General features: G+C 42.5%; 1 protein-coding gene across 5 annotated transcripts in view; it reads right to left on the reverse strand.

The window, feature by feature from the left end:
* mrtfba (myocardin related transcription factor Ba) overlaps positions 1-12,650 on the reverse strand; it is a 320,882-nt gene that overhangs the window by 114,969 nt on the left and 193,263 nt on the right. The window lies entirely within an intron of this gene.

Raw genomic sequence — 12,650 nt, forward strand, 5'->3', positions numbered from 1 at the left:
TTTATGTGGCACCTTATCGAATGCCTTCTGGAAATCCAAATACACATCTACTGGTTCCCCTTTATCCACCCTGCTCATTACATCCTCAAAGAACACTAGTAAATTTGTCAAACATGATTTCCCTTTCATAAAACCATGTTGACTCTGCTTGATTCTATTATGATTTTTTAAATGTCCTGCTATTACTTCCTTAATAATGGATTCCAGCATTTTCCCAATGTCAGTTGTTAGGCTAACTGGCCTATAGTTTCCTGCTTTCTGCCTCCCTCCTTTCTTGAATAGGGGCGTTACATTTGCAGTTTTCCAATCCGCTGGGACCGCTCCAGAATCCAGGGAATTTTGGTAGATTACAACCAACGCATCCACTATCTCTGTAGCCACTTCTTTTAAGACCCTAAGATGCAGGTCATCAGGTCCAGGGGACTTGTCAGCCTTTAGTCCCATTAGTTTGCCTAGTACTTTTCTCTAGTGATAGTCATAGTTTTAGGTTCCTCCCTCCCTATAGCCCCTTGATTATCAATTATTATTGGGATGCTTTTAGTGTCTTCTACCGTGAAAATATTTGTTCAAAGTCTCTGCCATTTCATTGTTTCCCATTATAAATTCCCCAGTCTCATCCTTTAAGGGACTAACGTTTACTTTAGCTACTCTTTTTATATACCTGTAGCAGCTCTTACTGTCTGTTTTTATATTTTTGCTATTCATAATCTATCTTCTCCCTCGTTATTATTTTTCTAGTCATCCTTTGCTGGTTTCTAAAAATTTCCCAATCCTCTGGCCTACCACTAATCTTCGCAACATTGATGCCTTTTCTTTCAATTTGATACCATCCTTAACTTCCTTAGTTAGCCACGGATGGTTCATCCTTCTCATAGAGTCTTTCTTTCTCACTGGAATAAACCTTTGCTGAGAGTTATGAAATATATCCTTAAATTTCTGCCACTGCTTATCTACTGTCTTACCCTTTAATCTATTTTCCCAGTCCACTTTAGCCAACTCTGTCTTCATACCTTTGTAATTGCCTTTATTTAAGTTTAGGACACTAGTTTCAGAACCAAGTTTCTCAAACTGAATTTGAAATTCTATCATGCTATGATCACTCTTCCCTAGAGGATCCTTTACTATGAGATAATTAATTAATCCTATCTCATTACACATTACTAGATCTAAAATAGCCTGCTCCCTGGCTGGTTCCACAACGTATTGTTCTAAGAAACCATCCCGAATACATTCTATGAATTCATCCTCAAGGGTCCCCCCCCACCCCGCGAATCATGGAAAGTTACAGCACAGAAACAGGCCATTCAGTTCATTAAGTCTGCACTGGTGTTTTTTTCCACGAGCAACCTAATCTAATCTCACTCTTCTGCTCGCTCCTCATACTCTTTAATATTCCTCTTTTTCAAGCAACAATATAATTCCTTCAAAAAAGTTATTGGCTCTGCTTCCAGTTTTTATAGTCACTTTTGCCTCACCTTTATATCTTTGCTAGCTTTTTCCTCACTCACTGAACTAAGCAGAAAAATGAACACGATTGCTATTTCTGCCAGAAATCTCAGTGACTGTTTCCCCAGTTTCCAGGTGGCCTGGAAAGCCTGCAGAAAGGATCAATTACAGGAAATCCTATGTCTGTTCCTTGGATCTGAATTTTTGGAGCCATAGCGTTCTCTGGCCATGAGGGTGGGCAGGAAACCTGCTCTTATGTTCTTGAGCCAGAATCTAGGATATCTGTATGACAGCGGCGAGGAATAAGGAACTACTGGCCCTCTCTTGACAACTCTCCTGGACTGCAACGCTGAGCTAAAAAGAAAGCCACGTAATCATTCTGTGGTATATCCAAGCACTGTGCCGCTACACCTTTAAAATAGGAAAATCTAGTCGTAAAGTTAGACACAAAATCCACTGAAGCAGATAATCGGCTAATGTCGGCATGCTGTCTGCTTCTGTACTGTCACAGATCACTGCCATTAATGGTGCATCTGTTAGCAATTTGGCTATGTTAGGAACTGTGCCTACCAAAGCAACTAGAGAACAATACTTTAAAACTTGTTGAAAATGAACTATGTCTATTTTATGTGCAGAGTGTCATGGCACTGTTATACTTAAGGCACTGGTTCGAGACCTGGACCTACTTAAAATGGTGTGGTGACGCAGTGTTGAGTTCTACTGCTGGCTCCACGTCACTCCATCCAGGCAGTGCATCAACGTCCAAATAACAGCTAGGGGGAAAAATTAGTTAGCGACCATTTTGGGTCGCTAACATCGCCTGGGCGCTAAATAGTGCTGGTGATCACTAAATTCAGCTTTAGTGTCCCAAGAGGGAGGTGGAGCGTTAATTCAAGTGCTTCACTTCCTTCTTACGAGCGCTAACGCCGATCTGCAGCGCTACGCACTGGGCCACGCAGCGCTGTCGCATGGAAGGGCTCCTCCCCTCATTAAAGGGGAGGGCCCAAGCCCACAACTCTGCGGGGCCCTACCTGGAGCACCGGGGAGAGGAGTGCCAGGCTGCCAGATCGAGGCACGGACCCCGCGTTGAAAGACGCAATGGGCTGCAACAAGTAAGTCGGCCAATTATTTTTCCCCCCACCCGTCACCTTCCCTTTACTTACTGCCCCTTCAAGGGGTGCGGGACAATTTTGCAGGCGGGGTGAAAACGGGGCGCTGCGCACGGCGATGGCGTCCATTACCGTGCGCAGCGGAGCACTACCGGTTACCACCGCCGCTAAACTCCCGCTGAATTTAGCGGGAGTTGTTAGCGGCACCGCACCCGGGTGAAAAGTCGTTTGTGCCCCATTAGCACCTCCGGAGGTGCTAACAGGAGGCGCAAATGCACCGAATTTCTAGCCCCATAACTTTTAATTGTAGCACAGAGCCAGTGGAACTGTTGGCGTTTGGCTAATGCTAACAATACTAGAGATAAATTTAAGAGTTTCCCAGATGGCTTGACGAATGACTAGGAATTTTTTGAAGTTTACACTGCACTGGTTGCAGATATAGTGTAATTGATGCGAAGACAAAGGGGTGTGAGGCTACTTTCCAGGGATGGACAGGAGCCCACCTCTTCTCACCATAATTTGCTGCAACATCAGTTCAGCAACTTTAATCCCTAATTACACTACAATATTTGTTTGATGCAACGCACAAATGGTATTCGATTAATTCAAAAGCTGAAATATAATGGCCATTACACTAGAGCGATTAACATGAAAACAAAAATAGTGAAAACAGTGAACAACAGATGTAGGTTAATGCATTTCTGGTGACACCTCATTCAAAGTACATTCAAATCTATAGAACTAAACATTGCTCATCAAAAGAAAATTACTGTACTAATTGGATAGCTCTTTCAAAGAGCCGGCACAGGTATGGTGGGCCGAATGGCCTCCTGTACTGTACGATTCTATGATTCAATGATTTTTAAAACGTGTTACATCTCTTGTTTTTTTTTAACATTACTGCACATTATAAGCAGCACTAGTAATTTTCTGTGATGTTATCACTCAGAATCTGGTGGGCGGGAAATCGTGCAGCACCAGTTAAGTGTAGAAATTTGCAGGACTGGTTTGATCAAATCTGTGATATTGCTGGATTCAGCCTGGCCAATGTTTCACACTCAAAGAGGCGCTGCTCTGCAGTGCCGCACAAACCCCGTTCTGATATCAACCCAAAACTAAGGTTAAAAGATAAAGGGTTATTACTTCTTCAAAGGAATGATTTTCAACATTTAAAAGTCTGATCGGATACCGATGGAATACTTGCGCGTGGTCTAAAGCAAGAAGTAGATCAATCAGGTAAATGAACCAGGCTGTTCACAATTCCCAGTACAGTACCTACCCTTAGACATTACTCAACCTACTAAATTAATCATGGCTTTCAGAAAATGCATGTAAAACATTTTTTTTTAAATGTACAGTAATCTTATTTTGATGTTTAGCTCTGTAGATTTATCACATTCTACCATGTGACATTTAGCATTAAAGTAGAACACTATTTGCATATTCTATACAACTAAAATGGTATACTATAATGAAATGCAAATTGAATACAGTATTCAGAAACTTAGAGGCAGGAGAAGGTATGTGCAGCCATTCCAGCAATTCATTGATTTAAAGTAGAAAACCTTGCATACAATGCAACACACACTGCTCACTTTGGATCATAAATGTTCCAAAAAAATGTACTATGTGTATAATGCTCCACTTCCCCATTTTGGCTTTGAATTTGTTAACAACCACATGCTTCGGATAGTTGCGGACATGCAGTCATATGGCAATAGAACAGCTGAGTGTGAGTTTGATGAGGTTCCAAGAAAAATGGACAATATTCCATATGAAAAACAATCTGAACATGGACAGTCATCAGTTTTTCCAGAATTGAAGAAAAAAGTATGTTGAAATGGGTTAATGAGAGGTGGCAAGGAAAGTAGGGTCAGCATGACTGAACTCAATTAAAGTTAGATTTCTGACTAAAAACATGGACACATCCTTTAAGGCATCCAGGGGATGGAGGCAAGATTTCTGTGGCAGTATGGATCTATTAAGCAATGCGCTATAGCCACACAGAAACTTCCCACCGACTTCAAAGAGGTCACTGATGATACCTACGTGCATGCTCTGGTCTGCAAATCTTGATTATTAAGAATAAGGGTTTCCAAATGTTTTTCCACGGTTAAGATCCTGTTTCCATCGTTTTTTTGGCATTACTACTTGTAATTATACAGCTTTGATTAGTCCGTTTCATTTTAAGCAGCTCAAAAGGGCAGCACGGTGGCATAGTGGTTAGCATTGTTGCCTCACAGCGCCAGGGACCCGGGTTCGAATCCGGCCTCGGGCGACTGTCTGTGTGGAGTTTGCACATTCTCCTCGTGTTTGCGTGGGTTTCCTCCGGGTGCTCCGGTTTCCTCCCACAGTCCAAAGATGTGCGAGTTAGGTTGATTGGCTATGATAAATTGACCCTTAGTGTTAGGGGGATTAAGTACGTGGGGTTACGGGGATAGGGTGGGATATGTGTTGGTGTAGGGGTTACGGGGATCGGGTGGGATATGTGTCGGTGCAGGCTCGATGGGCTGAAATGGCCTCTATCTGCACTGTGGGGATTCTGTGATTCTGTGAATAAAGACTGATTGGGTCTATACTCTCTGGAGTTTAGAAGAATGAGAGGTTATCTCATTGAAACATACAAGATGCTGAGAGGTTGTTTCCCCTGGCTGGAGAGTCTAGAACTAGGGGGCACAGCCTCAGGATAAGGGGTCGGCCATTTAAGACCGAGATGAGGAGGAATTTCTTCACTCAGACGGCTGTGAATCTTTGGAATTCTCTACCCCAGAGGGCTGTGGATGCTCAGTCGGAGTATATTCAAAGCTGAGATTGATAGATGTTTGGACTCTAGGGGAATCAAGGGATATGGGGATTGGGCGGGAAAGTGGAGTTGAGGTCGAAGATCAGACATGATCTTATTGAATGGCGGAGCAGGCTCGAGGGGCTGGATGGTAGACTCCTGCTCCTTGTTCTTATGGTTCCATCCTTCCTAATTTTCCTGTTAATGATATCAATTTTAGTATCGATGTATCATATGCACCCTCCTCACTTTAGAATTTTAACTTGGAGAAAATGATGTATTATTTAGGATATTCCTAACCGAAGTAATCTTTTGCAACCTTTAACCAAAGCAGGAAATGCTTTAGCTCAGCACAGCCAGAGTTATTCTTTTTATTTTAGCTCTATTGTTTGCTTAGACAATCCAAAATCAATGTGGTGCCACTGCAGGTGGCATTTAGTCAAGAGAGCTGAGCAGCCCTGAGGAAATAAAATGAGCCACTAGAATTCGTCACTGTACAAGCTAAATCACTGCAAAATTACAATTAGGGAGAATATAAAGTGGAAATTATTTTTGAATTTGATCAATTATTTTACATAAATATTCAAACATACTGCAAACACAGCAGATTTTAATACCAATTTTCTGGATTGTGGACAAGATTAAAATTGCGCTCCAAAACTGTTGCAGCGATGTCCTGGGGCTGAGATAATTGGCCTCCCAACAACTACAATAATCTTCTTTTGTACCAGGTACAACTCCAGCCAATGGAGAGTTTCCCCTGATCTCCATCGACTTCCGTTTTACTAGGGCTGCTTGGTGCCACACTCAGTTGAATGCTGTCTTGATGTCAAGAGCAGTCACTCTCACCTCCCCCCTGGAATTCTAGTCCTGTGTCCATGTTTGGACCAAGATTGTAATGAGGTCTGGAGCCAACTGTTTCTGGCAGAACTCAAATTGAACATCGGTGAGCAGGTTATTGGTGACTAAGTGCCGCTTGATAGCACTGTTGATGATTCCTTCCATCGCTTTGCTGATGATTGGGAGTAGGCTGAATGGGTGATAATTGGCTGGGCTGGATGAATGGGTGGTAATTGGCTGGGCTGGATTGGTTTTGTTTTTTGTAGACAGGGTGTACCTGGGCAATTTCCATGTTGTCAGGTAGATGCTAATGCTCTAAGCTATACTGGAACAGCTTAGCTAGGGCACACAGCTAGTTCTGGAGCACAGATCTTCATCACTACACCCAGGATGTTGTTGGGACCCAAAGCCCTTGATGTATCCAATGCACTCAGCTATATCTTGATATCACATGGAGTTAATCAAATCAGCTGAAGACTGGCAACTGTGATGGTGGGAACCTCAGGGAGAGGCCGTGAAGGACGATCCATTTGGCACCTGGGTGAACATGGCTGCAGATGCTCGTGCTGGGCTACACCATTGTTGAGGATGGAGATGATCTCCTCCCATCAGTTTCTTAATTGTTCACCACCATTCACGACTGGATGTGGCAGGGTTACAGAGCTTTGACCCGATTTGTTAGTTGCTTGGCTCTGTCTATAGCTTGCTGTTTTAGCATGCACATAGTCCTGTGTTGTAGCTTCACCAAGTTGGCACCTCATTTTCAGGTACGCTTAGTACTGTTCCTGGCATGCCCTTCTACACACCTCATTGAACCAGGGTTGGTCGCCTGGCTTGATAGTAATGGAGGAAAGAGGAATATGCCAGGTCACGAGATTACAGATTGTGGTCATATATGGTTCTGCTGCTCTTGATGGCCCAGAGTGCCTCATCGAGTCTTAATCTTTAGCTGCTAGATCTGTTCTTAATTTATTCCATTTAGCACGATGGTAGTGCCACATGGAGGTTGTCCTCAGTGTGAAGGCTGTTCATGGTCTTCACAAGGACTATGCGGTGGTTGCTCCTACCAATGTTGCCATGGACAGATGCATCTGCGACAGGTAGGTTGGTGAGGACGAGATCAAGTAGGTTGTTCCATCGTGTTGGTTCTCTCATCACCTTCTGCAAGCCCAGTCTGGCAGCTATGTCCTTCAGGACTTGGCCGACTAGGTCAGTGATGATACTACTGAGTTAATCTTGGTGATGGACATTAATGTCCCACTCACGGTACACTCCGCGCCCTTCCTACCCTCAATGCTTCCTCCAAGTGCCGTTCAACATAGAGGAGCACTGATTCATTGGCTGAGCGAGGGCGGTAGGTGTTAATTAGCAGGATGCAATGAGGGGATAAAGAGACAGAAGAGGCCCAGTGGAGGCGGAAAATCGGGTAGGACCTGGAACCACTGGGTCCCCACTCAGAAGAGGACTCAAATGCCAAATTTCCAATGGGGCCTGGTTTAGGCAGAGCCCCAAAGAAGGCCCGTGTCATCACAAAGAGGTGGGGCTGGTGGAATGGCTTCCTCTACTGGAAATCCACAGCTCCCGCCGCCTCTTTTTCACTCAGCGATCCAGATGCCGAAAAGAAACTGCCATCCAGGTCTTGTGTGGCCAGAAATAAGGTTCACTGTGGTCTCCAGGCCAGGGTCATGGACAGCAATCAAGAATGGAAATTCTAGCGGAACTATTTTCCCCTTGCTCGACCCAGGAGAACGGAGGCCAGTTGTGGCCCCTGCTGCTATCCCAGCTGACCAGTTAACTAAGCACAGACCAAGGATCAAACTTGGGCGATTTTATGCTCTCCAAGGCTTTGTGCTTCACCTTTGCATTTTGTTCAATTATTCATGCATTTGCAGCCCCTCACTTGTATTTTCTTGCAATTCTTACATAGGATTATATAGGATATACAGCACAGGAACAGGCCATTCGGCCCAACCAGTCCATGCCAGCATTTATGCTCCACTTGAGCCTCCTCCCGTCTTTCCTCATCTAACTCCATCAGCATAACTCTCTATTCCCTTTGCCCTCATATGCTTGTCTAGCCTCCCCTTAAATGCATCTATACTATTTGCCTCAACCACTCCCTGCGGTAGCGAGTTCCACATTCTCACAACTCTCTGGGGAAAAAGAAGTTTCTTCTGAATTCCCTATTTGATTTCTTGGTGACTATCTTATATTGATGGCCTCCAGTTATGCTCGTCCCTGCAAGTGGAAACACTCTCTGTGTCAACTCTATCAAAATTTTAAAGACCTCAATTAGGTCACACCTCCGTCTTTTTTCAAGCGAAAAGAGACCCAGCCTGTTCATCCTTTCCTGATAGGTATATCCTCGCATTTCTGGTATCCTTCTTGTAAATCTTCTCTGCGCCCTCTCCAGTGCCTCTATATCCTTTTTATAATATGGCGACCAGAATTGTACACAGTACTCCAAGTGTGGTCTAACCAAGGTTCGATACAAGTTTAGCATAACTTCACTACTTTTCAATTCTATCCTTCTAGAAATAAACCCTAGTGCCTAGTTTGCTTTATTATGACCTTGTTAACCCATGTCGCAACTTTTAATGATTTGTGAATTTGTACTCCGATCCCTTTGCTCTTCTACCCCTCCCAGACTCTCACCCTCCAAGTAATAAGGGATCTCCCTATTCTTCCTACCAAAATGTAATACCTCACATTTATCTGTGTTGAATTTCATTTGCCAAATATATGCCCATTCTGCAAGTTCATTAATGTCTTCCTGTAATTCGTTGCAGTCCTCCTCAGTATCAACTATCCCCCCCAATTTGGTGTCATCCGCAAAGTTAGAAATTGTGTTTTTGATTCCAAAGTCTAAATCGTTAATATAAATTGTGAACAACAGTGGTCCCAGCACTGATCCTTGTGAACACCACTACCCACCTTCTGCCACTGTGAATAGCTACTCTTTACTCCTACTCTCTGCTTTCTGTCTTGAAGCCAACTAGCTATCCATTCCGCTACTTATCCCGATTCTACATTCTCTGACCTTATTCATTAGTCTATTATGTGGTATCTTCTCGAAGGCCTTTTGAAAATCTTGATAAATTACATCTACTGCATTACCCTTGTCTATTCTCTCTGTTACCTCTTCAAAAAATTCAATGAGGTTGGTCAAGCAAGACTTTCCCTTTTGAAATCCATACTAACTGTTCATTATTATATTTTTGGTTTCTAGATGTTCTTCTATTTTCTCCTTTAGCTTGTTTTCAGCAAACTGGAAATACAGAATATTGTGGAAACGTGAATTTTGTAGGCTCAAGCAGCATTGTAATGCTCATTGTAAAATGAACTATTAAATGGTGTAATATTATTGGTGATGTACAGCTTTAAATAGCTCCACTTTAGTCCTGTGGAAAAAAAATCCCATATTTAACATTTTTTTGGCATCACCAACTTTCATTCTCCTGGGAACTTGGTCTCCTTTAACATGTTTTGTCATGTTAGACCAGTGATTATTATAACTTAGTACTTAATAGGTCACTTCCTGACATTTAACGGGTGCAGAGCTGGGGTGAGAAGGGCATACTAATATACTAATATACCAATGGCAACAGTTCAAAAATAATTTGCACAAGTATGAGCTGCAAAGTTGGTCATTGTATCAAAATACCAGCCAAGCCTTTCACAATACCGTTTGTGTTTCACTGGCAACAAAAATCAGCAATGAAAAATGTGTTTTGCGACAAAGGCTCTGTCAGCACTCTGGTAGCCCTTCACTGAAATTATTTAGAAACTCTTGGCACTGAAGAAATATATATTTTAAACAAAAAAGAAATGCACTACCTCTGCTTGGAGTAAGTCATAATGATATCCTCAAATTCTAACACTTTCTTCATATGAAAAATAAAGAAATCTGCAGAAACAATTATCTTGAAAATCATTTCAAAAAGTTGGAATACGAAGAACTATTGAAACTTTTCCAATGTGCGTGATATCGACGTGCCCCAGTATACAAGCCTGCATTATACCGCAAAATATCCATTCCAAGAACAGCAGACCCAATTGACACACTTGACAATATCAATAATAATCTGTACTGGCTTGCAACTGGTTTTCACAGATAATAATTTTCTCAGCTATTTGAAGGATTTACAGTTTTATTTTCTAAAACATGAAAATGCCAATGATCTCAACACAAATTTTGATTATATGAATTTGTGGTACACACAACATAGAGAGGCCATGTAAGATGACAAAGTCGAGGGCGTGACCGTGAATATGGGTACAAGAGTTTATTTGGAGGGAGAGGTTAAGGGAGGACAGAGGGCAGTGAAATCAGAGGAGTGCAAGGTGAATTGCGATGGACATGGGAAATCACAGAGGATGAGGAGTCATTCAGTGCAGAGCCGGATGAAGAGAGTACATCAAGGTGAGAAACTCAGGATGGGGTTTGGGGGCGTGGTATTGAACAAGTATTTTAAAGGAGAGGGGTGGAACAAGGTGAGGTGCTCGAAGGAGGAGAAGGTGCCAGAGAAGTAGGGGAGAGACCAAGGCGTAATTTGGTGATAAAGGCCATACCGCCATCACGGCTGCTTGGGGGTGCAAGTGGTGAAAAATATAGCCAGGTGGGGAGGCTTCAGTAAGGGACAAGGTGTTGCCACCTACGAGCCAAGATTTTAACAAAGCTATGATGTCAATGTAATAATCCAAATAAGGTTGTTGATGGAAAGGGTCTTGTTTGCAAGTGAAGGGTCATTCTGGAGGGCAAGGCAGAGAAAGGCAATGATTGTTGATTGGCTGGCAGAGTCCAAGGGGGCAGTGGTGGGTGGAGTGAGCATGACTGAACAGAAATTGGCAAGATTACCCCCTAGCAGGCATGTTGGGCAGGAAGGTCGACGTGAGAGGAGGATGGGTCAATTGGGGTTGCGTGAATTAGAGTCAAATCAGGTACAGAAAGAGAAATAGATTGGATGAAGAGAGGGGGTAAAGAAAAAAGAGACAGAAAGAAAAAGTAAGAAGAAAATGTAAAAATGTAAATTTTGACATTTTTAAAACCTCCAAGAAGAATTTACTACATGCAGGAATGAGACTCAGTTTCAACCTGAAGAGGTTGTTTGGCATTGCATTAACAATTACCACATCGTTAAAAGGGTACTTACAATGTTAAGTACGAGCCCTAACTCTCTGCGGCGAGGTTAATGGATATTTAATGTGCAAATCCAGCAAGTTCTTAAAAATAACCAGGAGGTTGCGGGTGAACTGCTGTTTGTGTGAAGCAAGTGGCAGAGTGGCGTAAATCGACCAGCAAGTTATGGTGATTCGCAACTCATGGCGTTTCCCTTCTTTACTTGAACTTGCTGGCGGATTTATGCATTAATAACGGCGTGCGTCGTGAACTCACCGTTAGTTTTCCAGCAAGATTTGCACTGATATTTCACTTTAAACAATAAAAAGTAAAATGAAGGAAAAAAGTGTTAAAACCGATCTAGCTGGAAGGAATCTACTTTGTATTGAAATTATGACATATTTGATAGAAAATGCTCAGAGAAAGCCAATGAATTCAGAATACGGAGGTGGCTTTTAGTAACACCCTGGGGAATAGCTTGTTCCCAGCAATCCTGATGGATTTAACAATCTTGAATGTTTGGTGAATGTTGTTACTATGGCCTAAATGTACAGCGTTAACCTCTGACATGCCCCCTTGTGACCTTGCTCATATCCCCATAGGCTATATTGTCATCATAAGTGTTTTCATTCGGCCCTGTGAACATTCCTGTCCTCTTACCCTGATCCCGCAGGCTGGATTTCCATTAGGACTACAAAAATACAATCAGCAACAATTTCTCACACAGGGAAAGTTCTATAACTCACGCAAAAAAGACAGTCTGACTAATGTTTCATTTTTAATTATTATAAAATGAGTGAGCAAGAATACTATCAGCAGTTTAAAAAATATTCTTCATAAATTGCACTTTAGGTATAAAATCCAGATGGACATGAAAGTGATACAACCAAAGTTCATATATAAACAAATCATTTTCTATACAAGTCCCAGTCCTTTTATATTTTACTGGTTCTAAGCAATATTACTGACTGTCCTGACCCACTACAAATAACATTGATCTGTCTGTGATCTACGAGCAACGTCTCTGAATATCTTGACTGTTTCAGACCAAATAAGCCAAAATTGCATTCTGCTGTTTGAATGTAATGTTACTACACTTATTTTATTTCAGCCAGATGGGCAAACTCCCCCATCAGACATCGCGTCACTGGGACGGTTTGCACCATTTAATGGATACACTCACAGGGACACATTCACTGCCTATACATCATATTGCGTAAATAAGAGGATCAACCTAGCAATGAGAGTCCACTGTACAACTTGATCACCAGATGCATTGCTATCTTAATGTTTCCAAGTTCCCTTCCCCCCAAACAAGCTGCAGCACAATGTAGGCTAACAGTACACCTTCAGT

Source organism: Somniosus microcephalus, chromosome 11 (genome assembly GCF_052327205.1).
Source record: "Somniosus microcephalus isolate GS21.2 chromosome 11, FLI_Smic_1.0, whole genome shotgun sequence".
Lineage (NCBI taxonomy): Eukaryota > Metazoa > Chordata > Chondrichthyes > Squaliformes > Somniosidae > Somniosus > Somniosus microcephalus.